The sequence below is a fragment of the Scylla paramamosain genome, chromosome 30 (genome assembly GCF_035594125.1).
Source record: "Scylla paramamosain isolate STU-SP2022 chromosome 30, ASM3559412v1, whole genome shotgun sequence".
NCBI classification, from domain to species: Eukaryota; Metazoa; Arthropoda; class Malacostraca; order Decapoda; family Portunidae; genus Scylla; species Scylla paramamosain.
In genome coordinates, this window is record NC_087180.1 from 14,119,115 (window position 1) to 14,136,367 (window position 17,253).

Consider the following 17,253-nt stretch of genomic DNA (forward strand, 5'->3'; position numbering starts at 1 on the left):
ACGTTTCTTACAAATACATAATTTCAGGAGCTCATGTTATCATACTACATCACTAAAAATTTTAAGAACCTTTTTAACACTTTTTAATACATTTTCTTGTCAGGAATATTTTCAAAGGCTACAGAGATGATAAGTCCAGTTCTCATGAATGTTTTCCCATTGATGATGCAGAATCCTTATTAAACTCTTCTTGTAATCATGAAAACACTCCTGAAAATCCCATTAACTTCTATTCGAACCTCTTAAGACTTGTCGAGATAAGATTCCAAAGCGTTTAGGAATGCAAAACTTTGAAATGTATTCTGAAACACTCATGTGCGTATCTCTGTTATATAGAAAAAATGAAATGGGTCTTCAAGGACGTTTATTACAGTTCTAGTGACAGATTAACAAGATACCCTTATTACTCGTATTAACATGAGAAAAACTCTTAAGAACTCAGCAAATCATCTCAATGGCCTCTGCAAGTAGATATTGTGAGAGAGCAAAGCGTGTCAGTGTACAAACCCATATCTGATAACTAACTCTGCAGCCGTCTCAACTTTGGCCGTCATGTAACACTCAATCTCCTTACGTAACCTAAACATTCGAGTCCCGTTGGCAAAGTTATTCCATTCGCGCAGATCTCATGTGCTATATATAGAAGGCGGGTACGTGCTGCCTCCCTCACACTTCCCTCTGCATCCGGCGAGGAAATGGCTTCGCTCAAACCTTTCCTACATCTGTCAGCCTCGATTTTCATCTCACGTCTGGCAGCGAGTCACCGCCGAGAGGGAAAGATTTGATAAGGAAAAAAAGGGCCTGGACTAATGCATCGAGAGAGAGAGAGAGAGAGAGAGAGAGAGAGAGAGAGAGAGAGAGAGAGAGAGAGAGAGAGAGAGAGAGAGAGACGCACACAAAGACAGACAAAAATAAAAAAAAGAGAATCATGGCAGGGAGAAGGATGAAAGGAGAATAAAAAAACGAAGAGAAATATAAAAATGAAGACACAATGCAAGCAGGAGGAAAGCAGCGCACGGAAAATAAGAAAATACGTAGAGGTTTCTGAAAGTGGGCGGGAAAAAGAAGGTAAAAGAGGACGAGCATTGGGGAGGAGGAGGAAGAGGAGGAGGACGAAGTGGAGGAGGAGGAGGAGGAGGAGGAGAAGGAGGAGGAGCACGGTGATGGAGGTGTATCAGGCGGCAATTCTAAATTATAGTCTTTCCCCACCACCTGCCACCACCACCATCTGTCTCTGCCGCTCCCTCCACCTCTCCTTCCTCCTCTCCCCTCTTACCACCACTGTCACCACCACTGCCTCCACCGCTCTTCACCACCACCAGGCCACTTCATTTTCCACCACCAAAAGCACCATTTTCTGTCGTTCTTGAAAACTATCACCACTATCACCACCACTACCACCACTACCACCATCACCACCACCTGCCACCACCATCCAAACGCACCTGTTGTCCCCCATGAGGTTCTCGGCGCCACCTGAGCACAAGGCAATCTTCTGTAATACTGGGCCTGTGAACTTGTAATCTGTAGCCTCTGTGTTGCTACAGTAGGGGGTGATTTAATACCAAGGGGGGCAATCGTTATTGAGTTGTGGTGCAGTGATATAATGGGTTGTTTTGATTTGTTTTCCTTTTGTTTTGCTTGGATAATTTACGGTTGTCTTGGAGTGACTTGAAATTATCCTCACTATTCTCCTATCCACCGCTGCTCATAACCTAACATAACTTAACCTAACCTCACCTCACCTCACTTCACCTTACCTCAATTCACCTTATGTACCTAACCTAACCTAATCTCACTTAACCTCATCTCATCTCATTTCGTCTCACCTCACCTCACCTCACCTAACATAACATAATATAACCTAACTGTGCCAGGGATGTTTGAAAGCTGAGGGAAATATATGGTATTCTGTCTTTCTGTATCTGTCTCTAAATGTCACTGTCTATCTTTTAATGCCTCTATCTTTGTCTCTATATATATCTGTCTATCTCTCTATTTCCAAACTATGCGGTAACAAAACAAGATCTTTATTATTCCCTTCTCTTGTACGTCTGGCAATGTTTCTCATATTTTTTTCATGAATATTCGTAACTGATTATCTTAAGATGATTCTCTTGTGCAGTTAAAAGTATTATTAAAGATGAAATGTGAATTCGTATTTCAGTTTGTATGATTCAGAAATCAATTCGAATTTCTGAACAAAAACACACAAACTGATTAATAATACAAATTAATTTTATCTTCTTTGCTCTTAAAAAATTATCATTCATTATATTCGACGTAAGCTCTTTTTCTATATGAAAGAAAAGAATGCTAATCATCTCTTAATCCAAAACAACGAACATTTATTATCATTCTCGTATTAAAATCACCTTTTTTTGAGCTATGTTGTCTGTGTTTTTCCATTTCTTTTTGTTTTTCGTCCCCTCCTTCACATTAGCTGGCGGTGGTCAGTGCCAAGCGTGTGTCCTCCTTTACTCTCCTTCACTCTAATCAAATAATCTCTTTCCTCTCTTCTTACTTCCATAATTTTCGTCCCATCATTTGTCTCCCTTGACCTCACTGGTACAAGCGACCTTTCTATCTTCTCTTCCTCCTCCTCCTCCTCCTCCTCCTCCTCCTTCAGTTCCACCTTCTTTCACATCTCCTCCTGTCCTACTTCTCCTCACTTCACAACTATGCCTTCTTTTCTTCTTTCTTCTTCTCCTCTTATTCCTCTTCCTCCTCCTCCTTTTATTCAACAGTCATGTCTCCTCTTCCTTCTCCTTCACCGCTTCTTTTTTCTTCCTCCTCTGCCTCCTCCTCATCCACCTCCTCTTCTTACTCAATAACCACGCCTCCTCTACCTTTCCGCCATTCTTACTCCAAAGTCATGCCTCGCTCTCTTCTCCAACCCTTTTTCGTCTTCCTCATACTCAACAAGCATGTCTTCTTTTTCTCCTCTTTCCTTTTCCTCCTCCTCCTCATTCTATTCAACAACAAAGCCTCCTGCACTTCTTCTTTTTCCTCTTTTTTTTTTGCCTGCCTTCTTCTCCTTCCTTTTCGTCCTCTTCCTCCTCCTCTTATCCAATAACAATGCCTCCTGGACCTCTTCTTTTTCCTCTTCTCTTTTGTCTGCTTCTTCCTTTTCCTCATCCTTCTCCTCCTCCTCCTCCTCCTCTTATCCAACAACAACGCCTCCTGCACCTCTTCTTTTCCTCTTCTTTGCTTGTCTCACTCCAAAGCCACTCCTCCTCCTCCTCCTCTCTTTCTCCTTCTCTTACTCCAACTCCTCGTGGTCAAATTCCTTCCAATCCTTTAGCACCCACGAGAAGCTATTGATCCTTTTCGGAAGAGTCGCACTGCGGAAGGTCATTGGCCAAGGTCACATAGGTCAAGGGGTCAGAAAAGAAAGTTACAAAAGGTCATGCACTTCTGACCCCCATGAGAGGTGAGAAGAGGCGTGATGTGACCTGTTTTTTACTTTTTTTTTTTTTTGTATTTCTTTGTGGGGAGGTGCTGGTTTTGTTTGTTTGGTCTTGTAATTATACTTTGTTTTTTTTTTTTTTGTGTGATGAATAATTGTGTTCTTTGTGTGTTGTGCGGTGCTGTGTGTTGTCTCAGTGTGTGTGTGTGTGTGTGTGTGTGTGTGTGTGTGTGTGTGGATGGATGCTATGCTTTTCACCGTCCTCTTTTCCCAGCATTACCATAATCAATTATATCCAGGCTTTGTTCTGTTCCATTCTGATCTCCAACACGTAACTCACCAGTAGCGGTGAATAAATAAACACCCTCGTTATACACCAATAAATTTCATTGCCACCTGTTCCTTTCACGTCTATTCTAACTATTACTATCATCATTACTACCAGGCTTACATACGTCAGTCTTATTACAGCAAATCACTTCATTTTTTCCACTCAATTCCATTTTTTATCAGTTCCTCTAACCCCTTTTCTCTTCCTCTGCCAAAGCCTCCCTCTCCCCTCTCTTTAACCATCCATTCCCCTCACTCCCACTCGTCCGTGTCCCTCCCTCTCCCCTTCATGGTGTCACACTCTCCCTCTCTTTTGTCTCTCCCCTCAACGCAATCAACATCCCCTCCACTCCCTCCGTGACTTTTCCTCTCTCTCTCTCTCTCTCTCTCTCTCTCTCTCTCTCTCTCTCTCTCTCTCTCTCTCTCTCTCTCTCTCTCTCTCTCTCTCTCTCTCTCTCTCTCTCTCTCTTCGTTTCCATTTTCTTGAATATATTTCCTTTCTATTCTTGTCATTAATACTACTAACCTCCTCCTCCTCCTCCTCCTCCTCCTCCTCCTCCTCCTCCTCCTCCTCCTCCACCTCTTCCTATTCTTCTCTTTATCTAAAGGGAGAGGTTGGTGGGGAGGAGCCTTCTCATTTGCTGTCCTTTTCTCTCTTACCATATGCTAGATAGTCCCTACAAACAACCCGGCAAAGACTAAAAGGGCTGCTGATGTTTGCTCTTCCTTTATATTCCTTTCTGCCCCCCTCCTCCTCCTCCTCCTCCTCCTCCTCCTCCTCCTCCTCCTCCTCCTGCTCCTTTTCTTCTTCCTCGTTTTCCTTTTCTTCTTGTAAGGAATAACCATTGTAATAACAAAAATAAACTTCTTCTTCTTCTTCTTGCTCCTCTTCCCCATATCCTCCTCCTCCTCCTCCTGTATTCCTCCTGCAGGCACCTCATCTCTCTCTCTGCCACTATCATGCAAAATTCAATGACTTCAGTGACACACAAGATAGTTAAGAATTCCTCGCCCCAGCTTCACATTCTCTCGCTATCAACAACGGCTCCTAAAGTTGTATTCTATTTGCCTTCACAAAAACATCGTCCCCAGAAGACACGTCAGGAGAGTGGCGGCGTCTGCTTGGGTGTGACACTCACTCTCTCTCTCTCTCTCTCTCTCTCTCTCTCTCTCTCTCTCTCTCTCTCTCTCTCTCTCTCTCTCTCTCTCTCTCTCTCTCTCTCTCTCTCTCTCTCTCTCTCTCGGAAAGCCAGACGTGCCTCCGTGCCTGAGCGGATGCTGATCGTGTTTTGTGTGTGTGTGTGTGTGTGTGTGTGTGTGTGTGTGTGTGTGTGTGTGTGTCGCGTTTGGATGCCATGTTTCACTGTTTTATTTTTACTTTAAGGAGTGGAGAAGAAAATAGGAAGATGAAGAGGAGGAAAAGAAAACAAAGGTGAAAATTAAAAGAAAAAAAGTTAAAAGCTCATCATTCAAAGAAACACAAATTATAAACAAACAACACTACCTAATCAGACACAAACAATTCTTTTAAAACCAAACCAAATCAACCAATTAACCACAAAAAAATAAAAACATAACAATACGCCATAACTTCCTCCTACAGTAACATAAACACTGAAGTCTCCCTCACTCACAGTCCTGTATCCCGTCTTTCCTGAATCTCCACGGGGCGAGGCAACAGAGGATTCCATTTGGGACTCCGTGATTGGCCAGCCGTTGTGATGACGTCAGAGATACCTTCCCATTGATTGGCTATCACGTTTGGCCTTATTGGCTCTCTATAATTATAATTTCGTCAAGGGACACACACACACACACACACACACACACACACACACACACACACACGCACTCACATGTTGGCAAGAGTCAGTCACGCTTGTGAACGACTGCTACTGATGGAAAATGGGAAGGGATAAAAGAAAACGAGATGAAGGAAGGAAAATGTAATGTGAATTTTTATTATTATTATTATTTTTGTGTGACTTAAGAATGGAACGCTATACGGAAAGGTGTTTGAATTAAAGAAGAAAATGTAATATCAGTGTTCCGTTTCCCTTTATCGTTTAGACTCTTTAGAGAATGGAAGCGGTAAAGAAAACGTTATGAATTATAGAAAATGAATCGCAGGCAGTACTATTCTTTTCTTTCAGTCGTTCGGAAAATGGGAAACAATAAGGGAACCGTATGAATGAGAGAAAATGAAACGTGAGCTGTTATCAATTTTTCAGCGCTTTAGAGAATGAGAGGCAGTGAAAAAATATATAAGTGAAGGAAAATGAAACGTAGGTCGTATTGTTTTCTTTATGTCGCTTTTTCAGTGTTTTTATTTTCGTTGTTGCTTTAGTTTTATCTCTTCAAGTTTACGTGAAATGAGTTTTAACGAAGAAAATGAGTCGTGGCTCTCTCTCTCTCTCTCTCTCTCTCTCTCTCTCTCTCTCTCTCTCTCTTAATCCTTGTCTATATTTCTTCGTGTTTTCGAGCGGTAGTTGAATTAATGATGTGTAATATCGTGGAGTGAAGGACGAAGGAGAAACAGAATGAATGATGAGTACTGAAAATTTGGAATTCCATGACGGTCTGTGTGTGTGTGTGTGTGTGTGTGTGTGTGTGTGTGTGTGTGTGTGTGTGTGTGTGTTTGTGAAATAATCAAAGCCTCCAAGATTAAACGAGAGAGAGAGAGAGAGAGAGAGAGAGAGAGAGAGAGAGAGAGAGAGAGAGAGAGAGAGAGAGAGAGAGAGACTAGCAGAAAAAACACACACAGACAAACAGAAGCAGGAACTGATACAAAGAAATGCAAAGATAAACGAAAAAAAAAATCAAAATATTAATTCAAAGGACAAAAAAAAAATAATAATAAGGCTAGGACAACAAATTAATATTATCTTAACGCTGTGTCCCTGGGAAATGCAAATCCACATAATGGTACTGCCAATTTGCGAACTTTATATAGTCACTAATTGCTATTCAAAATCGAGTAAACTAAAACATAATTGTAGCAGAGGAGTAACTAGAGACTTTACATAATTCCTTCATTGCAAAACATATCATAAACTCAATGTAATTTTCCTTAACTGCTAATGGCAACATGACACTTGTTTAATATTAGTAACCTGAGAATGTTTTACTGAGTTGAAATAAAACTGCAGGCAATTAAATGTTTGACCTTCACAACCACATTGCTGGCAGTGGCTTCTTTGAAAACTAAACTTGCATCTCGACGTTTTGTTACTATGAGAAGAAACCAGAACAGTAAACATGATTTCAAGTGGATGAATTGGAGACCAAAACCAAACATTTCATTACAAAACATGAACTTTATATAATCCTATTTAGATATCACAGCTTCAATCTAGAACTTAGTCCCGTATTCAGAAACATTGCTTTCTCACCACGACAATTTTCAAAGGCCACAGAGATGACTAACCAGATTCTCAAGAGCGTTTCCCCTGTTAATAATACAGAAATCATATTAATCTTTCACTAGAACCGTAAAAACCACCCTTATAAACCAGTGTAATATGAACTAGAACCTTTAAAAGTAGTGGAGGTGTGGGACAAAAGCGTTTCAAAATACGGACCTTAAGTGACGCAGTAGTCCTGAAGGGGATGAGAGGCGCGGTTGGGATGTTCCTCGTGACTCTTAACGAGATGGCGCGAGGCCCGGCGGTTTGGCAGATCGAATCAGAGAGGGCGCTGGGTTCAATGAGACGTGGAATGGAGGGGAAGTACTCGAAGGGGGATATCTAGATTGGCTGGAGCATGTGTCTGTTTGTCTGTGTGTCTGTGTGTATTGGTGTGTTTGTGTGCTTTTGTGTTTGCGTGTCTGTGTGTTTGTGTCTGTGTGTGTCTGTGTTTTTGGGTGTTTGTGTGTGTGTGTGTTTGGTTGTTTATGTGTTTGTGTCTTTGTATGTTTGTGCCTTTTGTGTGTCTGGATGCATGTGGCGATGGGTGGTGATGGTAAAGTTAAAATTAGCTAAGTTTCATGTGGTATAAGCCAAAGTGAACCGTAGACTGGTAAAGAGAGGCATTGCTGACTTCTTAAACATTTTGCTCTCTCACCATGGGCTATTTTTCAAAAGGCACAGAGATGACTAGCCGGGTTCTCAATAGTATTTCTCATGTTGAAAAAAGTGGAGATCTCGTTAAACTGTCACTAGAACTCCAAAAAACACCATTAAAAATCCGTGTAACTTTAGCTAGAGGCCTTTGACTGTACGTATTGGAGGTGTGGCGCAGAAGTGTCTCAGAATATGGTCCGTAATGTGAGAAATAGTCACAGATGAACGTCCCAAGTCCAACTCCCCAGGATAGGAACAGGCGAATATACAACACAAGAGGGAGAATCAGTGTTAGCGTTGTGGACGAGGGAGAATGGTAAGGATGAACTGTGGTTTTCGGGATAAGACGGTGAGGATAAAGGTAGAAATGGTGTGGATGAAGATACTAATAGTGGATGAGCAGTAACGGTGTTGAGGATAAGAATAAGAGTGAAAAGAGTTAGAATAAAGATGGTTATGATGAAGATAGAAGTCCTGTGGATGAAAATACTGAAGGCGGGTGAGTACTAAAGGCGTTGGACATAGAAGTTGTGGTGTGGATAAGGGTACGAGTGGTAGAGATGAGTAGTGGAAGGGAGAAATGGTGGTAGTGATTCAGACAGTAGTGACGCTTGTCCTACTTTAAGAGGGACACACACTACCCACGAATACCCTTTAAAACGCAAGAGCAGGGATAAAAGTGCCTTCTTGGCGTGTCTCTGAGAGCTTTACGTAGCCAGCGAGGGAAAGGAACGAGGCACACAAGCACATTTACAAGTCAAAAACACCCTTTAAAACACCCTCAAAATGGACGTGTTTGTTATTGGGCCATGGAATTCTTTATCCAGCATATTCTATAAGTCCTTGAGAGAGAGAGAGAGAGAGAGAGAGAGAGAGAGAGAGAGAGAGAGAGAGAGAGATGAAGACGGCTGTCGTACACACACACACACACACACACACACACACACACACACACACACACACACACACACACACACACACACACACACACAAAGTCCGCAGTCAGGTGGAGTAAATGAAGGAGGGAACTATGATTGAGGTCTCGCATTTCTGAGCTGTGGTAGACGGAAGGTGAAGGAATATGACGCGAGGAACTTCCCTGCTGCCAAACGGGTGTGGGACTATGAAGCCTCCATCATGTGAATAGGTCCAATCAAAGCCCAGACCCAGCAGTCGGCGAGAAATTGGTGCGGCGGAGAGAGGCAACAGCTCAGTGCAATCTTTACCCAACGAGAGGGAAAGGGGAGAGGAGGTGAGATGAAGGGATGTGGAGGGGAAGAACAGAAACGAAAGGGATGGGAAGGTCAGGGAAGGACTGTAGGGAAGGGAGGAGAATGGAAAGAGGTTGTTTAGAGAAAGGTGAAGGTGAAGGGAGGAAAGAGGAAAGGTGAGATGAAGGGATGTGAGGGGAAGAATATAAACGAAAGGGGTGGGAAGGGTTAAGGGAAAGGGTTATGGGGAAGAAAAAGAAAAGGGAAAGACATGGTTTAGAGAGGTGGAGGAAGGGAAAGCGAGGTTAAGGGTAGAGAAAGGAATGGAATTGAAAGGAAGGGATAATAAAGGAAGGGAAAGGGAAGAGAAAGGAAAGTTCAGGGAGAAACGAGGAAGAAAAATGATAAAGGGAAGGGAAGAAAGGGGAAAGGAATAGAAGAGAAAGAGGGAAGGATAAAGAAGAGAAGTAAATTGAAAAAAATAAGATAAAGGAAGGTGAAAAAGGAGAATAAAATATACTTATCGACAGAGAGAGAGAGAGAGAGAGAGAGAGAGAGAGAGAGAGAGAGAGAGAGAGAGAGAGAGAGAGAGAGCAACCCAGCAAAAATTTCCCCGGAAGGTCTTAAAGCGAATAGAGATAGCGCAATTCCAGCCCCGGTTCAATCTCTAAATCGGCGGGAAAACGACGAGGAGGACGAGAACGACGAGGACAACGAGGAGCTTCAAAGCCTCAAATCGTGTCGCGGGCTGACGAGTCTCGCTCAAGTCACTCAGGCTAATATATGTCTGAGTATTTCCTGCATCGACTGAATCTTTTGGGCCGCTGCTGCTTGAACTTACTTGCTTTTCTTCCGCGAGCGTGGACGGGATAAGGGCTTTGAACTTTCTGGTGGGGATTGAAACGTGAAGTCTTGGATTATTTTATCCTTTGTAACCTTTTTTTTTTTCTTTCTTGTTTTTTTTTTTTTGTTATGTATTCGTTTATTTGTTTTGATCCTTTGGTTTTTCTTTCTTTCTTCCCTCTTTCCTCCTCTTTTTTTTCATTTTTTTTTTATTTTATCAGTTTATTTGTTTCCTGGTTAGAAATTGCGAAATAGAATGTTTCTCTATGAAGATTAAGTAAAAGCTATAACTTTTTTGTATACGTGTACTAGTTTAAGTGTGTGTGAGAGAGAGAGAGAGAGAGAGAGAGAGAGAGAGAGAGAGAGAGAGAGAGAGAGAGAGAGAGAGAGAGAGAAAGATGAAAGAGAAAGAAAAAAGAAATTTAAAAAAACATAACCAAGGAAGATGAAAAAAAAATTTACCAAATATGAAAACAAACCCGAAAGCAGAATAAGCGAAAAGAAGAAGAAAAACAATAAAGAAATCCCTTACCAAGAAGAAAAAAAAGAGAAAACGCTTCCTCATTATACACTAGAAAATAAAATGAAAAGAAGAAAAAAAAAAAAAACAAGCCTCAACACACACACACACACACACACACACACACACACACACACCTACCTCTGCATCACTGCTCGAATTATTCCTCTCTCTCCTTCCTTCTATGCAACAAACAGCAAGTTATATGTGTGTTTCTTGTACGTAGTGTTGGTTGCTGTGTGTGTTTCTGCACTGTCATGCCAAAACGTCTCCTGGCTTCATGTTCTCTCCCTCTCCCTCTCTCCAAGGTGAAGGGAGAGGCCACAGAAGGCTCCTCTCCATGTCCTCCTCTCGGGTTCTCACTCTAATACTAAGTTATCTTAAGGAGGCGCACTGCTGTCCCTCCCTCCTCCACCCTCCGCTACGGCCCTCAGTCTCCCTCCCACTCAAGGGTCGAGGCCGTGGTGTCCCTGGCCACGTGGCAGGTTGAGGGTGACCTGAGTATGTCTGTCTGTCTGTCTGTTTGTCTGTCTGTCTCTGTTTTTGTGTGTATCTGTCCGTATGTCTGTCTGTCTGCTAGCTTATCTGTTGCTGATTTTTCTGTTTGACGATCTCTCTCTCTCTCTCTCTCTCTCTCTCTCTCTCTCTCTCTCTCTCTCTCTCTCTCTCTCTCTCTCTCTCTCTCTCTCTCTCTCTCTCTCTCTCTGCGACAGACAGACAGGGTTATCTTGATGTGTAACCTTTTCTTTTCATTTATTTCCCAGTAACTTTTTCAGTGGTCTTTGTATTACTACGTTCCCTGTCCAGTCACTGTCCCCTCCCCTTCAATATCACAGCTACATCAGGGCTTCCTGTGTGTGTCTCTAACCCCTTTGTGTGTGTGTGTGTGTGTGTGTGTGTGTGTGTGTGTGTTATCTGTCACCTTGTATATATACGTATTCTTTGTTTTTCACCTCAGACTTGTATAAAAATTTCCTAAAAGATTTTCACAGCTTAAACCAAACCCCACGTAGTTGTCGTACCTCTGTTGCTAGTGAGGTGTTGAGTCAAGGTGTTGTAAAGCTGTCACTCACTCTCTAACTGCAATATTCTCTACTACATGTGTTCCCTTGTAGCACTCGTTGTAGCACTGTAGCGAGTAGACCTCCGGGTTATATATTCAATTCAGGTCAAGCCTCGTTAATACAACTCACCCTCCAAAAGTATAAGAAAAGTTGAAAAGTTTGAAAGAAAAAGAGATTGAATTGACATTTGAAGTTCACCTCGACTTGATCCAACGGCTGATTGTGGACACGAGAGTTCTGGTGTGGATATATAAGTACGCACTCCATGTTGTGGTCTTGATATCCATTGCTGTCCTTGTCCAGATGTCAGTCGTGAGGCAGTACAGGTGAATTTCAAGTGAGTCAGTAGATCGAGACCTTTCGGAGCCGTACTAACGAGGTAGGACTCACTGGCCCCTGCTCGCCTTTGTCTCCCTTCTTAACATCATTTCATCTTTCCTCCCTGCAGGACTTATCACATAATAGTCTCCAGCCTTCTCACGGCCGACGTGGCTCCATTCTCTCCACCATCTCTCAAATCGGAGGAAGCAAGGTATAAGACTGACCTTCTTCCCTCTGGCATGACTTATTTTCTCTCTACTACTGACTTGGTTTGCCCGCGTGATACTCTTAAAAGTCAGACCGTGGTAACAGGTGACGATCGCTGTGTGGCGCCCGGATCTGATCCGCTGCTTAGCGAGCCGCCGCGTGGAGGGGCAGCCCCGGCCCGCCCCAGGCTGCCCCTCACACTGGGGTCTTGCATCCGAACGGCTAGTTTCCTAAGCAGAAATTTCAGATCCGGTCCGTGAAACGCTTCTGGACTAATGCGGAAGCACCGTGGAGGTAGTCCAGACCGCTTCCCACAGCTCGCGCCTCCCCCACCTCTGGTTTTATGGAAGACCGCAACACACCTCCCGCGGCAGGGCTGGCGACGGCTGGGAGGTCGTGGCGCCGCCCACCACCCCCAGACGCCCCCATCCCGCCCGGGCAGGCTGTCCTGGTATACCTCCCCCCTCCTCCTGACGGTCCAGAGGGGACAGAGTTACCGTCCTGTCTCGAAGATGGAAACACCGCTGCGGAAAACACGAGCGTCTCCATCTTGAGGCCGGGACGGGAACACGGCCCGAGGGACGGCAGCCAGACCAGAAATTCTCGGCTCTTTCCTCACACATTCACTGCTCTCCTCCACACACACCAAATAATAATACATGGATGTTTGTATTAGGTCAGCAAACATAGTGACCCCACAAACAGCCGTCAGTAAACAATTAAGAGCTTGGCAAACACACACACACACACACGCATGCACACACACACACACACACACACACACACACACACACACACACACACACACACACACACACACACACACACACACTTAGGTCAGGTCATGTCAGGTCAGATCACCCCTCCCCCCGGCCGAGCATCCCTGGTCTGGAAGCTGTCCAACTGCAACAGCATCTTCGCTCCCCTCCCACCCCCATCGCTCCTCCGTCCCCGAGCTCCCGCCCCCCGCTCCCCGGCCCCCATCCCTCGCGCCCCACGTCCCCCATTTTCCCTCCCCCCGACCCCCGTCCCTGAGTTGCCCCCTCCGCATCCCCCCTCTAGCCATTCCCTCGCACTTCGTTGCCAAGTTCATGATCACTAATTTAATTTATATTCCTTATATAGAGTTCGTGTGTTTCTTGTCATATTTATCTCTTGTTTGGTTGTCCTCAGAGAAGGGTCTTGCGAGAGTAGATTACTTTTTTTTATTCGGTAATGTAAGGGTTTATGGGAACGGTCGAGACTCCCCACCACACTCAGTCAGCTGCAGTTTATAGTCCTTTCAACTCTCTTAACTCTTCCCTCAGTCCTCCAGGGGTTAGTTAAGAGAGAGAAAAACCCATGTATAGTCTGTTCAGATCACCAGTTAAACGCTTTTCCTTAATAAGCAACCGCCAGTCAGGGGAAGAGTGATTGGGCGGGACATGCTCATCCATCAGCTAATGAGATGCATCCAAAAACTAGAAAGGGCGGGGCTTAAACGACAACTTAACCTGAACGGACTGAAAACGCTTTGCAATTTGCGGCTACAAAATGAATAATAGAAAACGGGATATGAATTGAAGAAAATGAGTGTGTGGTGAGGAAATGAAGACCGTGTCCCCTAAACCCAGGCATTTTCACTGGCATGGGACTGACCTTGAGTAGAGGCTTGCGTAGTGCCACCTGGCGATAGGCATGTGTTGTGCTCCTAACAAAACAGGCAACGCGACACCCACCCCCTGCCCCCCTCGCCTAGTGGAGGGACACAATTTTGCTTGTCATTACCTCCAGCATAAGAACTTGCGACCCCTTCCCCCTCCCCCTCCCCAGCAGACACCTCGTGCATCCAGGGGCCTTCACGTCCCTCTCAGACTGCCACGCAAACGCCCGGATTGTTAAGGTTGCAGAGTTCCGGGTGATGCATTTTTCTTCTCTTATTTATTTATTTATTTTTTTTATTGGAGTCTTGAAAAGCTCGCTATTTCATTCCATATCGCGTGTTATTTGTTTCTTTTTTGTTGTATTTTATAAAAGTTTGGGTTAGGGACATTTTGTATATGAGCGTCATCTTTTATATTCCTTTTATTTTTCCTACATGTCAGCTTGTCCAACATTCCACAACGGACGGTGAGTTTCTCCACGCCACTCTTTCTTGACACGAAGATACAGAAACCTCGTATTGTGTTGTGTTTACATTGTAGTCTTTTCAAATACGTGTGTTTTCAAGACTAGCTCTGTGTGTTTACAGGGAAATTGTGAATGCCAGAGGTTTCATTCGAGGTTTCCATTCTAGGCACGAACATCTATCTGTACATCTGATTGGTGTATAGATAGATAGACAGACAAATATTGCAAAAACAAACAGTATTGAATAAAAAATGTTGAGTCGACAAGAATTTTTACTAGATTTTTTTCTCTGTTTTCAAGACACACACAGACTCGATGGACATGGTGAGTTTCATATGATTTTCTTCCCTTTTTCAACTATTTTTTTAAGGGTACGAATGTTTCCAGCTTCCAGGAAGAGAAAAAAATGTGAAGTTAGAAAAGATATACATTTTACTTCTGGAGTATGAGTGTCTTCTTTTTGTGCTATGCCTCTAGTCCTTTCATCAAGCTCTCTCTCTCTCTCTCTCTCTCTCTCTCTCTCTCTCTCTCTCTCTCTCTCTCTCTCTCTCTCTCTCTCTGTCTGTCTGTCTGTCTGTCTGTCTGTCTGTCCCCTGAAAGAACTTTTAGCCACAATTTCCTTTTCTTTCTCTCTTGAAGTGAATGACCAAACTCAACATATGAGCCTCCACAGGATTAACTTTATAAATAATGCACTTTTATTCCTTCTTCTGCTGTTCGGGAAATGCGTACACTAGGATGCCTGATTGTGTGTGTGCGTGAGAGTGTGTGTAGATGAAAGCACACTCGGATGCAGGTAGAAACAGCATGAATAGTCCTAATTATGAGGATTCCAGGTGACCTACAAACCCGCCAGGTATTCCACTGGCGGTGAATGGCGCAGTGGCAGGCCGAGTAGCGCAGTTTCAGTGAGGAGAAGGGAGGAGTGGAGAGCGTGGAGGGAAGGCAGAGAAAGGAAAAATGGGCGGAAATGGGGTAGGAAGGATAGGGAAAATAAAAGACGGAGGGAAGGAAAAATCAAGGAGAAAGGGATGGAAGGATGGAAACGAAAGAAAGAGAACGGGAAGAGAAAAGGTGAAAGAGGAAAAGGACGAGAGGAAATAGTTGAGAGAAGAATGCAAAAACAGACGTAAGGAAGTAAGAGAGAAAAGAATGAATGAAGGGATGTAAGAGAGAGAGAGAGAGAGAGAGAGAGAGAGAGAGAGAGAGAGAGAGAGAGAGAGAGAGAGAGCGCACGTGAGGCAGTAAGCAGCGGATGAGTGGGGCTGAGAGGGATTTGCTGAGTGGGAGGGCGGCACCGGGACGGCAGCCCTTCACCTCTGTCAAGGAAATGATAAACGCCACTTTGCAGAAAACGAAAATGCTGATGCCAGACTGAAATATTGGAGAGAGAGAGAGAGAGAGAGAGAGAGAGAGAGAGAGAGAGAGAGAGAGAGAGAGAGAGAGAGAGTCAAGAATTATCTCCGTCCTTCATAATTGCCATGATTCATTGAGAAATCACGAGTATTTTCATCATTATTTAATTCATTCGCCTCGTGTTTTCAAGTTTACGATTAAAAGAAAGAAAAACACGGAAACAATGAGCTTCATTAACTCTGCTTCATTGAAAATCATTCGAAAATATGAAAAAAAGAAAGAAAGAAAAATCGACCAGTGAACCAACACCTTAAATAACTGAATAAAAAGTTATTTAATAAAGCCAATAGTAAATTATCTCTCAGTCACTTATTCCTAAACGTTTACCTCCAAAGATCAAAATCCCATCGGAAAAAGATGAAGGGAAAAAAACAAAAAGAATCTGGTCTTAAAATCATATTATTAATTGTGTTTGTGTGTGTGTGTGTGTGTGTGTGTGTGTGTGTGTGTGTGTGTGTGTGTGTGTTACAATCATACATTTACTACATATCCCACTAACTTTTTTCCGAGAGAGAGAGAGAGAGAGAGAGAGAGAGAGAGAGAGAGAGAGAGAGAGAGAGAGAGAGAGAGAGAGAGAGAGAGTTAAAAAAAAAACCGTACACAGTTTCCGAATGTATTTTTTTTTCAACATGTTCTCTTTTTATGGAATGTTTAAATGTCACCTTTATTAATGAGTGAATGAATGAATGAGGCGTGGGTTGGAGGGGCTGCCAGTGAATGGGGCGCCTGAATACACCACCTCTGCTCTCAATGAAAAGTATGAATGGATGTATATTTTACTTTTTAATGATTTTTTCACCGGTTGTGGCTGTGGTGGTAGTGGAGGTGGTGGTGGTGGTGATGGTGGTGTTGTGTGTGTGTGTGTGTGTGTGTTTGTGTGTGTGTTTCAATACCATTCTGATCTTTCTTCCCTTCCATCTAAATATTCATCACACTTTTCTGCTTATTTATTTCATTATCGAGCATTTATTTATCTTATATATGTTTATTATCTTTTATCTGGTTACCTGTGTGCCCATCTATATATTTTGTCTGTCTACTATCTATCTATCTATCTATTTATTTATCTATCTATCCATCTATATTTATCTGTCTATTTTTATCCATCCATTCATTTATTTATGTGTATGTATGTATGTATGTATGTATCTATGTATGTATAAATATCTATCTAAATATCAATCTATCTCTATCTATCTACTTGTATCTATCTATCTATATATCTATCTATCTATCTATCTATCTATCTATCTATCTATCTATCTATCTGTCTGTCTTTCTGCCTATCTACCTATCTATCTATCTATCTATATATCTATCTATCCGTCTATCCATCTGTCTATTAGCTCATCCTTCTCTCTCTCTCAAGTTCATTTTCCTCCCTCGCCTACACCATCTATCTCCGTCACACTCTCTCATTCTACACCTGTCACATTCAATCTTAGTCAATTTACATTCTCTCTCTCTCTCTCTCTCTCTCTCTCTCTCTCTCTCTCTCTCTCTCTCTCTCTCTCTCTCTCTCTCTCTCTCTCTCTCTCTCTCTCTCTCGCTCTCGCTCTCGCTGACGCCTTCCTCCCACTTTATCTCAGGAAATGTTCTCAGATTTCTTGAATATTTTCGTCCAAAGTTTTTCCATCTGTCCCTAAACTATTACACGCTTTTGTCTAATTTCTTATCCTCTCGTTTAATTTTACTCTCTCTCTCTCTCTCTCTCTCTCTCTCTCTCTCTCTCTCTCTCTCTCTCTCTCTCTCTCTCTCTCTC

At 43.1% G+C, this 17,253-nt stretch overlaps 1 long non-coding RNA gene across 1 annotated transcript in view; it reads left to right on the forward strand.

Moving 5' to 3' along the window:
- LOC135115879 (uncharacterized) overlaps nt 1-12,125 on the forward strand; it is a 72,355-nt gene extending 60,230 nt beyond the window's left edge. The window contains exon 3 of the long non-coding RNA XR_010276088.1: nt 11,887-12,125. This is a non-coding gene — a long non-coding RNA (uncharacterized LOC135115879). The remainder of the gene's footprint in view (nt 1-11,886) is intronic.
- Nucleotides 12,126-17,253: the final 5,128 nt, after the last annotated feature.